Genomic DNA, 13,978 nt, shown 5'->3' on the forward strand with positions numbered 1-13,978 from the left:
CAGCATTTAGATTAGAAGAGGCCTGCTGGGACTGAACTGTATCTCCGCCCCCCACAAAAATTCATATACTGAAGCCCTCCCCTCCCCGCAGTGTGATGGTATTTGGAGGTGAGGCTTTGGGGAAATAATTACGTTCCCATGAGACAGTGCATGACTGGATGAGCAGCCTTACAAGAAAACAGACAGTTTTCATTTGCTTGTTTGTTACTCATCTGGCCAAGTTTTGTCTTTTGTTTGGAGAGTTTCAGCCTATTGCTCTTAAAGTAAATAGTATAAGGAAGAACTTCTGTCATTTTGTTCTTTGTTTTCTTTATGTTTTCTACCTTTTGTGTCTCTCATTTTCTCCATTACTGCTTGTCTTGTGTGTTAAGTTGATTTTTGGTAGTGAACCCGATTCCCTTCTCACCTCTTTTTCTGTTTGTTTATTAAATGTTTTCTTTATAGTTATCATGGGGGTTACATTAAGCAACTAAATCTGTTAATGATCTAGTGTGAACTGATACCAATTTAACTTCTGTAACGTACAAAATCTCTATTCCTATAAAGCTCTGGTCTCCCTTTTTGTTACTGATGTCATGTTATCTCTGTATATATCGTGTGCCCCATAACACAGATATTTACCATTATTTTGTATGCATTTGTCTCTTAACTCATGGAGGAAAAAAAAATGCAGAGTTACAAAACCAAACAACAACGAAAACAAAACTCTCTTCAAACTGCTCTCTCTCTCTCTCTTTGCCATGTGTGGACACAGAGAGAAGGCAGCCTTTTGCAAGGCAGGAAGAGAGCTCTGACCAGAACCCGGCCATGTCTGCACCCTGTCCTCAGACTGCACCTTCCAGAATTCCTGTTGTTTAACCCACACAGTCCATGGTATGTGGGTAGGGCAGCCTAAGCTTGCTAAGACAGCGCCCACAGCGGTCCTCTGGGCCGGCCTTCTTCACAGTGATCCAAGGGGACACAGAACAGAGCAGGGGTCAAAACCCAGCCGCTCCCCCAGCTAACCCAGCCCCCAGCTCCAGCAAGTATAACAAGCTTGCCAAGGATCACAGAATGAAAGGAAAGGCCCAAAGCAATAAGTATATTTCTCTAAGACATGTCCGTGCCCTGAAACTCTTTTTATCATAGCTTTGAAATAACAAACCGAAGGTCCAAGGGGAACCTCCTGCAAGGTCGGAAATGGAGAATTCGGCTTAAGAGGCTGCCAGGGAGGAGGAGACAATGGGAGAGGCCTAACAATATTATAATCACAGAGTGTGAATCATGCAAAGGAGGATGGACGGCGGGGGATTCACAAGCTCACGAGGTTGCTTGTTTGTACACAGAACCACACACACGGAAGCAGTTCAGAGCTAGGCTTTCTGTTAGTAGAGCTCTGTCACGCTCACAGCAGTTTACAGCTCACAGAAGGCTTCCACAGACACAGTCTCAGGCAACCCAGGCCACAACCAGCATAAGGATTAGCATCTCTGTGGAGCCAATTACCCCCTTGAGCCTTAATTTTCATAAGCCACATAGCTGCTGACTTTTGGAGCTGAGATTAGTTGTGTGTGTGTGTGTGTGTGTATGTGTGTGTGTGTGTGTCTGAGAGTTGGGGTGGGCCTGACCCCACTTCACTATACACTCCAGAACTGAGTTCCAAGAAGCCCAGGAACATTCTCCATTAACAGGTAGTTGAAAGAAAAGTGAGCTTCTAATAAGAGACCCGAGTTTCAGCCCCAACTCTGTCACCAATTCATGACTGACTGGGGCAAATGACTTAGTCCCTCTTGCTTCCAGTTTCTTCCATCATGAAAGAAGGGTATTGAATAGCTTTGTCTTTGATTCCCTTTCAATTCAGACAATCTGTGATTTTCAGAACTACACAGGGTTAGAATAAAGAGCGGGGCCAACTCACTTCCAAGAACTCCTGATCCCTGGACCAGGTCCCCTGGAGGAAGACATTATTCATAAGACATCCTCCCCACACTCTTCAAGTGGGGAGGGGGAGACAAGACCTGCATCTGGTCTGAATGCAGGAGGAATGGAAGCCTGTCCCATCGCTCTCGTTAAAAAACTCCAAGTTAGCCGAGCATGCCAAAGTGGTCAACGTGGCTTTGCAGGTAAATCAAAGCCAAGAATGCAGAAGATCAAAAGTTTTGCTGCATGGAGACCAGAAAACGGCACATTTCCCAGACACTCTTCCCTGTGGAACTTAAGGTCTTCTGATATCTTGCCTAATTTAGATCCCAAACCCTCGTAATTTCATGCTGGAAAAATAGTCCTGTATCAATAAATACCCAAATCATAGTAAATCAGAAAACAATGTTTACAGCACTGAAAATCTCTTTATTATGGCAGTATCTATAGGTATTAACTGTAATTATTACTAATGAAAGATGAAGAGTGTGAGGGCTTAATGTGTCATTCTAAGAGTTTTTAATCTTTAACACAGACAATTTTGAATCAAGTTCATTGATGGCTCCATGTCTTTAGAGAAACAGAACATCCATCAAGAGAAAGACTTTAAAGCATGTTTTTAACAAGGAAGAAAAAAAGTCATTGTCAAGAAAAGATGAAAAAAATAGGTATTAGCATCTATTAGCACGGGTTTTCGAATCCTATATTATGGAATTCTTAAATGCTATATTAATTCATATTTGCACATATTATAAAAATTTTAAGGAATCTCAACCAATAGATTTCTTCTGATCAGCTGATATACAAAAGGAAGATAGCAAGAAAACATATTCATCAGAGGAAACACAATTTGCAACTAACATAAATTTCCGCATTAGGGTCCCACCTTCACGATTTTGGGCTGTTCCATGGCACTCACTCCAGTATTATTTACTTAACACTTAATTCTAAGTTCATACTAAACAACGAAATCTGTGAAATGACAAGTTCAATATGTAAGTTATTTCTTCTCAAAACATCAAACTATATCATAACCATTAAAAATATTCAGTTGGGAGCCCCTTAAAATGCTACATTATGCGCTTGGACAAAGAGTTGATCTGTCACTTTCAAAGTTCATTGGCTGCCATCCGGTCTTCATCATTCATCCCCTTATGAAGTTTTCAATTAATATAAACACAAAATAAATAGAGACACAAAATGAATATCATCTAGTTCCAACGATGATAGCCATGATAGGGTGGGAAGACAAACAGCAGAATTAAAATTACAGCAAGGCTGGGGCTGGCGCAAAAGAGGCAGGTATAAGGCTCGAGGAGAGGAGAAGAGAAAGTGCTCCGTTCTGCTGGGGCGGCTTCCTGGAAGAGGTGGCATCTGAGCCAGACACTTGTTAGCTGTAGAGAATGTTGAGAAATTGCTCCAGCTCTCTAAACCACACAGAATGTTAAGCAGGCAATGATACAATGTATCTAGAACAGTGACTCTCAAAGTTTCTGGTCTCAGGGTCCCTATACATTCTGAAAAAGTACTGAGCAACCCAAAGAGTTGGTGATTTGTATCTATCAGTCCTGATTGTATTAGAGTTTCAAGCTGAGAATTTTAAAGTTTTTATTGCTCATTAAAAATAACAACAGTAAGTGCACACTAACATAAGTAGCATTTTTATTATCTCCCAAAATAAACAAAAGAGCTTACTAAGTGAAATAAGCCAGACACACCAAAACAAATACTATGTCATTCCACTTTTATGAGGCACCTAGAGTAGCACATTCCCAGAGACAGAATGGGGGTCAGTGGGGAGTAGTTTAAGGGGCACAGAGTTTCAGTTATGCAGCATGAAAAGAGTTGTACCAACTGATGGCACAACGGGAATGCACTTAACACCCCTGAACTATACACTTAAACATGGTTTTGATGGTAAATTTTATGTTATGCATATTTTGCCATGATTAAAATTTTTTAAAAATTGAGCAGGGAAATAGGAATGGCACACTTTTTTACTGTTTTGCAGATCTCATTTTTCTTTTTGTCTAACTTAGCACAGCTGGTTATCGCTCATCTGCTCCTACATTCATTCTGTCGCAATATATTGTTTTGATCAAAGTATATGAAGAATATTCACCACCACGATTAAGTGATGAAAAGTGAAAACAGGGAGCACCTGGGTGGCTCAGGGGTTAAGCCTCTGCCTTTAGCTCAGGTCATGGTCTCAGGGTCCTGGGATCGAGCCCCACATCGGGCTCCCTGCTCGGCAGGGAGCTTGCTTCCCCCTCTCTCTGCCTGCTTCTCTGCCTACTTGTGATCTTTCTCTCTGTCAAATATATAAATAAAATCTTAAAAAAAATAAAAAAGAAAGAAAAGGGAAAACATTTTGATAACTTTATCAGATAATCACAGGTCTTCTCCTTTGATACCACACCAAAATTCAACAAGTAGTAGTTTCTTTCTTTTTTTTTTTTTTTGAAGATTTTATTTATTTATTTGACAGAGAGAGATCACAAGCAGGCAGAGAGGCAGGCAGAGAGAGAGGGGGAAGCAGGCTCCCTGCCGAGCAGAGAGCCCAATGCGGGACCTGATCCCAGGACCCTGAGACTATGACCTGAGCTAAAAGCAGAGGCTTAACCCACTGAGCCACCCAGGCACCCCAAGTAGTAGTTTCTTAAAGGTCAGTTATAATGTGGAATCTGAAACTATACAAATTAACTTTTGATACTTTGTTACATTAAAATCCATTTTCTTCTTTGCACCTTACATAACTCTTGGACCCATGCATGATTCCTTTACTTCGACTACAGGTTGTTGGGGAAATGTTGGTTCCCTCTTCCAAATGTTGCCTCGTTTAATTTTACAACATCCAAAAAGTTGCCTGTCATCAGAAGTGTCTTTTAAGTACTCCGAACTTATCAATCTCATGGTGGTGAATACAAGTCTTCCAAAATTCCAATTTTCTCTTGAAAGCTTAAATTCGTTATTCATTGGCCACACATACCATCAGTGACTTCCTTGCTATAATAAGGTGCGTTTTGTTTACTCTCATGAAAAGATCTACGAACTCCACCAAGTCTCCGCAGGTGAAGCTGGGACTCCATGAAGGAAGTGACCGTTCAGCTCTCAGCTCAAAGATTTTCAGAGATTTCAGAGATTTTCAGAGATTTCCTCGGGACAATTGAATTTCAGTGTGCAGGAGAAGGGCTTTATGCTCCTGTCCTATTTTGTCACACAGAATATTAAAAAAGATGCATATCTAAGCGTCACATTTCAGTAAAATGAATAATTATTACACCTTCATCGATGGTGTTCCTAAGTAAAATTATCTTTCTTTCCCCTCTATAGTAAGTACATGGTGGTGAGAAACACTAGTACAATTTGATGCCTGACCTTGACTTATTCTAAGGAGAGCAGGCTTACCCACCATTGCTTTTGCATCTCCCATGGAAATGCTGGCACAGTGAAAGGGCAAGTAACATCTTCCTACTAGTATGAAAACACTTTGATCTTGTGGATTCCCTGGAAGCAGTCCATGGACCATGCCTTGAAAGGCTCTGATTTAGAGGTCTTCTTCTTTTTTTTTTTTTTAAATCTCCATTTTTTAGGTATTATACCAGAAATGCTCCAGCTCCTAAGTATAAATAAAGATTGTAAAAATAAATAAAGACCATATGAATGAAGTATTTTAATGCTTGAATTTTTTCTGAAAATGATTCTAGACCTGACAAACCCTAGCATGGTACCTGCAATACTTAAGAGAAAATTCAAGCAGGTGTGATATTAGGCATAGAGCAATAAAACAAAATGATCCAAGCCGGTTACTCTGACAGACATCTCTAAGAGAGGTTTATGGTTTCTAAACATTTCTTTTCTCTTAAAAAAAAAAAAAAAAAAAAAAAATATTTTTTCCTAAAAAAAAAAAAAATTAACTTAAAGGAGGGAGCCCCCCCCATTGCTATATTATTTCTTAATTAAGGCAACAGTCATGGCTTTCACAAGCAATGACAACAGAAACTTTTCTTAGAACAGATTTTTCAACCTCAAAACCTATACAGACTGCTAGATTTCAAGGAATAAAATCACTGGAAGCTTACTACATTTGTCGTATTTCAAACTGAGTGTGTAAATAATAAAGGTCTAACTCAAAAAACAAGGCTGATAATTCCATGGTGACCAGCCAGACTCCCATTCCCATCATTTATTCATATGTTGATAGACTTCCCCAGGAAGCCTGGGAAAATAACAGAAGTAACTCAACTTGCCCCAAGAGAAAAGGTTTCATTTTTCCTTGGCAGATTCATTCCTAATCACATAGCAGGGAACCATTATTAACATCTGGATATTCAAAAAGAGCCACTGAATTATTATAAAAATGTTTCAAATCATCAGCCTAAAACTCAAATGATCTACAATGTGTATGATGCTTTTTTTCTCCTTTTAGTCAAGAAGATAAATGGAGAAATTCTTTATATTTCAACTTCCATTACACATTTGTTTTTAATCTGGGAAAATTCATGTCTGCCTACTGTACCTCCATATCAAAGACTGACATGTCAACATTAGCTTCTGCTCCTCTCACCGTGAATTTCTTTTAAGAACACAATTTTTTTAGGAGTGAGATTACTGCAAAAATCAGTTGGTCCCAAGCAGTTATAAGTCAGATGCTAATAGTGAGTTTAATTCTCTTTTAACGTAGTTATGTGCTGTAAGACTGAACAGCCATTAGACAGACCAAGTGTCTTCAGGTTTAACTAGCTCCATCCCCCTTTAAGCAGTTTCTAAAAATTAATTGTCATGCCTTGTCGTAAACACACAGACACACACATTATAATGTTCTTTGCAAAACTTTTAAGTCTCAACCTTGGGAGCTACTAATTTTGTTGGGTCCAGACAACAGTTTAGTTGGTGGCACTTGAAAAATCTAAGACACTCCTCTATTGAAAACCCTCTGGTGGCTTCCCATTCCTCTCAGATGGCTGGATAAAGTCCCTCCGTGGCCCACAGCGTTCTGCTGAATGCCCCATGGAAGGAGATTAGGCCCAGGCAGGAAAAAAAAAAAAGTGTTTGGGGACTCTTCCTGCAAGGATGAACAGGTTTCAATCTTTGCAGGCAACCTCTAGTTAGGCAAGGCCCATTCCAGACCTTTTTCCCTAGTAGTGGGTACTGACTTCCCACCACTCTGTTCTCCCTGCCTACAAGACCAGCCTCTTCATCACCCACCCCATCATTTGGTCCAGCCTCCTCTCCCAACCACTGCCCATCCCTAGCCTCCCTGAATTAAGGCTCTGCCCCAAATTGGTCTCCATGTCTGTTTTTCCCAATCAAATACTAGTCAATTGTCAAAAAGTCTCCGCCAAAGAGTCGGTAAAGAAATGTTGCCAAGTTCTGCCTCATACACAGCCACAGGCTCTGTAGCCTTCCTCACAGGCCCCCTCACACTGACCACACAGTGGATAAGTAGGTGTTGAGGGGGTCTGATTTTACATGTCTGCCCCCCACCCCCATTAAGCCACATAAATGCAGAAACTGGGTCTGTTTGGCTAGTATGATCTCCCCAAAGTCCACAAGGGAAAATATACGTATATACCCTCAGAAAGCATTCCTTCCTTGTAGGACAAAGTAATTAATAAGGAGAAACTTCCCCTAAACCAAATGTTACATTGGGGTGAAAGCCAGTGAAATAAATTCAAAGGGGCTTCTGAGGGGAAAATCTTTACAATCTGCTGGAGGTAAGGGAGAGAATAGGAAGAGGCTGAGGACTTTTGGGTTGGTCCCTCTGCTAACAGTTGTGTGGTCTGGTTCAGCAGGACAGATGGAGGCCCCAAAACCACCCACCTAAATATTTATAAGCTTAAAATCAACGGCTAATGAACAGTCAAATGAAATACCTTCTAACCTCCTATCTTGAAAAACACTCCTTCAAAGTAAACGGGAAGTGTAAGCACTCAAACATAGTGAAATACAGCGACTTTAATCAAGTTGGGTTTCCTGCACCCAAATTACCCACATTTTAGAACGCTCTAGTAGGAAATAATTATTTTCTTCATTGTCTAAATACACACCATACACACAGAGTTTACAGTTACCCATTAAGAAAGAATGGTGCCCATTGTTTTGAAAAAACAAAACAGAACAAGATAAAACGACTGATTTCTAGGACGCTCAGGTTCCAATTCTATTGAACTGTGAAACCAACATGTGTACAAAGGAAATTCCTGCCTGTAAAGATATTGCTGTTCTCACTTCATTGTTTTTTCCCTTTCATATCCCCCCCACAAAAAGTCCTGCTCTTTTCCCCCCTTGGACATGTTTCAACTCTATATTCCATCTTTGGTGTCTCCCAAAAGTGATGTCAAGTCTCAGTCATCTATTAATTATGTCCCGCCTTATGATTATAATGCCTGTTCTGCAGATTATCATGGGATGAGGGTTCTGAAAACTGAAGAAAGATAGTTACAGCATGTAACATGGGGAGACCTTGTTTTACAAGACAAACATGATCTGAGAGTACCGAGTCCCCAATAGCTCCCACTTCCCCCTGTCTTCCATTGTCTGGGAAGAGATGGTTCACCTTCATTTCAGACGGTGACTTTGACAAAAGCCTTTCAGTTTCCTGTTTGTCCTCCTTTCTGTCAAGTATTCACCGTGATATTCATTCAAATCCTCCATAAAGAACTTTCATAGATGGTTTATAACTAAATATAAATTAAGGATCCATGAGTCACTCTGAAAAGTGGAATGACCTGTTGCAACCTGAACCCAAACCTTGTACGGTCCTCATTTTGTCCAATTCTGACTGTCCCACATGGGCCACAGCCAGACCCCAGAGCCAGCGGTGTCTGTATTTCTCTTTGTTCACCTCTTCCTGCACTTACTACTTTTTTGGGGGGTGTGAAGACAAAACCACACCAAAAATGAACTTGAAAGAATCAGAAATTCCAAGTGTTGGATTGAGAGCAACGACTGAGGCATCATGAGTAATTGCTTGGAACAGAGGGGTCCTCAGCCCAAAAGGACACCTGTCATTTCTTTGGCTTTATAGTTTCCCTCCTCCTTAAATTTTTCTCAAGTGGCTTCCCAGGCTGGAACCTGCTGCCTAACCAGTAAGGGAGGGAAGGAGGATAAAATTCCAAGGTGAAATATATTAAACACAGACTTACTTGTCACCTTTCCCTTTTGGCTCCGCCTCCAGCAGGACTAATGCCTAACGAGTCCAGGAAGCGAAAGCAATTAAATTTCACTTGGTGTAAAGTTGAAGAAATTGTCCCATGTGAAAACAATGTCTCTTTGCCACATTCCATCAGTAGCAATAAACAGGCAGAATTCGCTGGTTTTGATATAGTAGTGCGAGCTTTCACAAGGCGCAGGTTGATTTCATTTTAAAAAGTTGAATTTATGGGACAGAGGACTGAAAGGTTTGTACTGACATGTTTAAAACCCTCTTTTAAAAAGTGGCGTATTGCATCGTTCTATTTAAGTGTTCACACCGCAGACCGAAACATAATCTGTTTACTGAAAAAACAACTTTTTATTGCCCTGTGAATAAGTTCCCATTGAAAAAGAAAACAATGTACAGTATTTTAGTGCTTTGTGAAACATCTGGAAATTTTTCTTCAGTTGCTAAAGTTATTAGGAATTTGCATCCACATTCAAACTACTGATTTTTTAATTTAATGCAGAACAACTTCAAGCTTACTGCTGAACAAATCTACAAGCAACGGCTTTCAGTCCCCACCCCCTCCCCCCCGGCACCTGCCCAAGGCAGTCAGAGACAAAGCAGCAAACCCACCGCAAGGCCAATCTGGTTTCCCAGCCAGCCCATGAGGCTGTGTTGCTTCTTTGTCCTCACTTTCCTGAACACAATGCAATGTGGATTGTGTCATTAGGGTGGCGGGTGATGCCAGCAGCTCTAGCAAGTGAACCCCAGTCTCCACAGGTGCGTCACGGTAGAAGGGTTCTTGCTCATCCAAGGGTCCAATGTGGTGTACCAGCAGGCTGGCAGGTTTCACATGGAAATGCAGAGACCCCGACTGTCTCCTTCCCTGCCTCGGTGTCTTCCACAGGGAGCCTTGAAGCAAAGACAGAGCATGGAGACGGGAGCGGTGCCCGTTAGAGCAGCTCACGTTCCTCGGGCTAGAACCCAGTTGCTGGACCGAGCTAACCACGAGTGAGGCGGGAAACGCACTTCCAGCGCCAGGAAGGAAAGAAAAGGGTTTGGCCGACAGCTAGAGTCTATAGATCCCAGTCAGCATGTTACGAAATTTTAAAACTTCCCCCCAATTCTAACATGTTCGGTGCTCAGTATCTGCTTAGCGAACCCCTATGATGGACTCTATGTAACTCACTCTGCTAACGGTCCTGGCAGTTTCCTGAGGTGACAAATGGGGCAGCAAAGCCACTGGACTCCAGATGCTTTTTTTCCTGATCTCAGCTCCAAAGGCTGTACCTTTATTTGTGAAAGTGTTGAAATGGGACTGATGGTGGAGAAAAGGGCAGCACACTGACCAATCAAGCTCTGAAATTAAGTACAGGTTCAGTGTCAAAAATCCTCTTCGCATTTTCTTCTAGTTTACTTTACTCCCAAGACTGTTATTTCTCCTCAGGGGAACTTCCTGCAAATTTAAGACTTAAGTGTTATTTAAAAAAATGTCTTTCCACGGTCGTTCACTTGCCTATTTGTGGGCACAATACTCAGACCTAAAGAAGATGCCGTCCTATGAGCCAGGTTCCCTCATGAACATATCCTCCCAGAAAAAATGTAAATAACCGAAAGTTGTTCTAGATTCTTCCTTGCCCACACTGTATCTCCTTCTCCTCCACAGTCAATGTCAGTAGCTCTTCTCTATGCTACCATCGGATAACATCCTGCTTGATCGTCTTCTTATCACTGAATATTTACCTGCCAGCTTCCTCCCTTACACTATAAACTCCGTGAAGAAAGGGACCTTCTCTATCTTGCTTATCCCCAGCACATACCCCGGTCTCTGGCTGCTCATAGGTACTTGCTAAACATGCGTGAAAAGGGATTGAGTTGAATGTAAGTTATAAAATGATGGGTTCCATAAGACAGTAAAAGAATCAAAGGGCTACTAGTGTTCAAAAAAGAGAATCATGCATCTGGTGAAGGGGGCAGGGAGAGGGGGGGACCATTTCCTGAAGCATTTGAAGTGGACTTTAAAGGCAGGGTAGAGTTTCACCAAGCCCCAGCAATGGCATGGCAAAGAGAGGAACAGCATACATCAATGCTCAGAGGTGGAAAGGCAAAGAGGAGTTGGAGGAACAGCTCGTATTCATGTTTCTCATGCACTTAGAGTGTGTGAAGGGAGGGATGAGAGATGGGAATGCAATGCAACTGTTCTAGAAAAGGCTGTGAGTCTCAGGCTGGCAAGTTTCAATGTCACTGTGTGGGCAAGAGGGAGCTGGGGGAGTTCTGGGTGCTGGGGGATGCCATCCGCCAAGTGGGCAAGGGAAGGGGCGTGTGGATGAGAGGCAGGAGAAGCAGACACCTCTTGCAATAAGCCGAAGGTGACTGGCACTAGCTGGGGCCATCGACAGGAGGGATGGGGCGGGTGGAGTTTGAGGCGCAGGCAGAGGGAGAGCCCACAGCTCTTGAAAACAGGCCAGATTCCAAGGAACGATGATAAGGCAGGAGTGCTACAGGGATGACAGTATGGTGCCCCCTCAAGAGGAACTCAAGGGGGAAATAGTGATTTGGTGATTGTAGGGAAGGTGAAAAAATGAGTTTGAAACATTTTGAGCTTGAAGTGCTTGGGGGAGGCAGGGCAGGAATTTGGGGGGTAGGACATCCAGACGGAGCTAAGGGGATCCTGAAGATGGAGAACAGTGAAGGCCAGGTGGCCAGGTGGGAAGGGAGGGGTCCCTTGGCCCACACCTTGGATTCATGCACTTTTTCTAACTGAAGCTTGACATTGTCTTTAAATGAGTTCATATATACAGTCCCTGAATGTGTGTGGGTATTGGAAATTTGGTAAGTATAAACTTGCAAATTGCACCACAATTTTGCAATGCTATTGGGATGTTTATTCACTGTCCTAATATACACAGAGGCTTTTAATATATACAAGTGTCTTTTAATAGCTGTGGTGAGGCATCCTCTCCTAACCTGCATTTACCTCCAAGTAGCAATCTCTCCACTGAATGGTAATCGCTGTGTCCCTCCCCATCTCCTCACTGCCTGAGGGATGGCATGAGGTTAGAACCCCAGTAGTCAGCCTGGCCTCTGGCAGAGAGAAGGCAACTCAATAAATAAATATTTGGGGAGGGATGGTTAGGAGAGGGGAAGCCATTTATTTTGAAGTAATAACAGTGGACCTCATGGTGTAAGAAGATTATACAGAAGAAAGAAAAGCACCTTCCTTTCAAAAAGAGCAACAAAACCATCTTAGAGCATTAGTAACCTTTTCTAGCATATGGCAGATCTTAAATGGGAGCCAGACGCCATCTTCTGTAGGAAGATTCCTAACAGAATCATGGAAGTTCTGTCCAACTCGGGATGAGGGTGTGGGGTCAAGAGATAGGAATATCAGGGAAATTCTGCTCCAGTTCTTTTTTAACACCTTAAATTCCATTTCTGAGCACATACAGTCCTCTCCTGAGAAACTCTCTGACCACCCTTCCTATTTCTTGCTCCCTTTGGCTCTTGAGTGAGCATGGATGGAGAGAGAGAGAGAGACGAGATCAAGATGTGGAAAATTTCAGCAGATTTGAAGATGAAGGATAAAAGATCCTGGCTTCTTCCTTCCCTATTAAACTCCGGGCAGACTGCTTTAACAAGAAAGAACAACACATTGCCCAATTATTATAAGAATATACTTCTGATACACCTGTTTTACTTCCCAAAGCTGACTTTGATGACCTTAATTTTACCAATGCTCTGGTATAAATTTTCCCTGAGATCTTTATCTTGTCCTGACACCAATTAGCACATGAGTTTCAGCAGAAGAATCCACGGCAATTTAATACACACCTTCCAAGAAAAGGAAAGACTAATTGAAATGAAGACTGTCTCAAAACCAATTGAACAGGTGTGCATTTCCATAATGGCTGCACCATCCAGCCACGAATTGGTGTTTGCTCCTTTTGCTTGTGAACTGAATTAGTAATCTTCACATGCCCTGTCCCAGTGATTGAAATAAATTACTTTGTTAAATTGCGAAGCAGGTTGACCCATCTGTTGGCCCATGAATGTTCAGATTCTCTGAGGGTTTATTATTCCAAATAATGACTGCCATATGCAGTGGTAAACAGTTCCTTTAAAGTCGACTAAAGGATTGGGTGCGACTTTTGAAGGCAATTTATAAAGCTGTTCGTGTTCCCCTAAAGGATCTGCCCTTCAACTAACTTCCAGAAAAGTTGTCTTGATAGGTTAATCCCAGCTGAGACACCTTGTTCTCTTTAGAGAAAAGACAAATGCTAAGTTGTGGACTGGGACTCGAACCCAGTCCACTCGTTCCAAGATACATTGGGCTATTTCCATCAGGCCTGAGCATCTGATGGAGAGTTTTTACACTGAGAAATGTGATGAGAATTCTGTGCATTCACCATGTAGACCCAGGAAGGAAAAAAAATCAAGATCGGTCTATTTCTTCTTTTCTGATTCTGCGAACAGTCCCATTCGGACAGAGCTTGTCCCCTCATCTCTAAAACAGGAGCCTTCCTCTCATCTTCCTGATCTCCTTGAAGGGGCAAAGAGCAGGGCTTTGAACTCCCACTGGCAAAGAATATAATAGGAATGTTTTAAAGACAAAAATCTGTAGGTCCTCTTCTCATCTGTGGCTTTTCTTACTTGAGACCATCCTCCTTTCCAGATCCCAGGGGAGAACGTGTGTTCTGCTCCTACCAGGTCCATAAACTGCTCTGACCACGGAGCAGCCATGATTCGTTCACGATGTTGGCGGTGACTCACTGGCTAGATTACAGATGTTAAACCGCTGATGGATGGCCCGAAGCCAGCACATGGTCGGCTCTTCTGGTATTCAACTGCAGTATTAATCATGTGTGGAAAGGTACTTTTTTCCCTTCGTGAAAAATGAAATGGCTAATATACAGCATGGAATGAGGGCCCTGGAAC

Source organism: Enhydra lutris, unplaced genomic scaffold (genome assembly GCF_002288905.1).
Source record: "Enhydra lutris kenyoni isolate GAN:26980312 unplaced genomic scaffold, ASM228890v2 scaffoldscaffold16, whole genome shotgun sequence".
Lineage (NCBI taxonomy): Eukaryota > Metazoa > Chordata > Mammalia > Carnivora > Mustelidae > Enhydra > Enhydra lutris.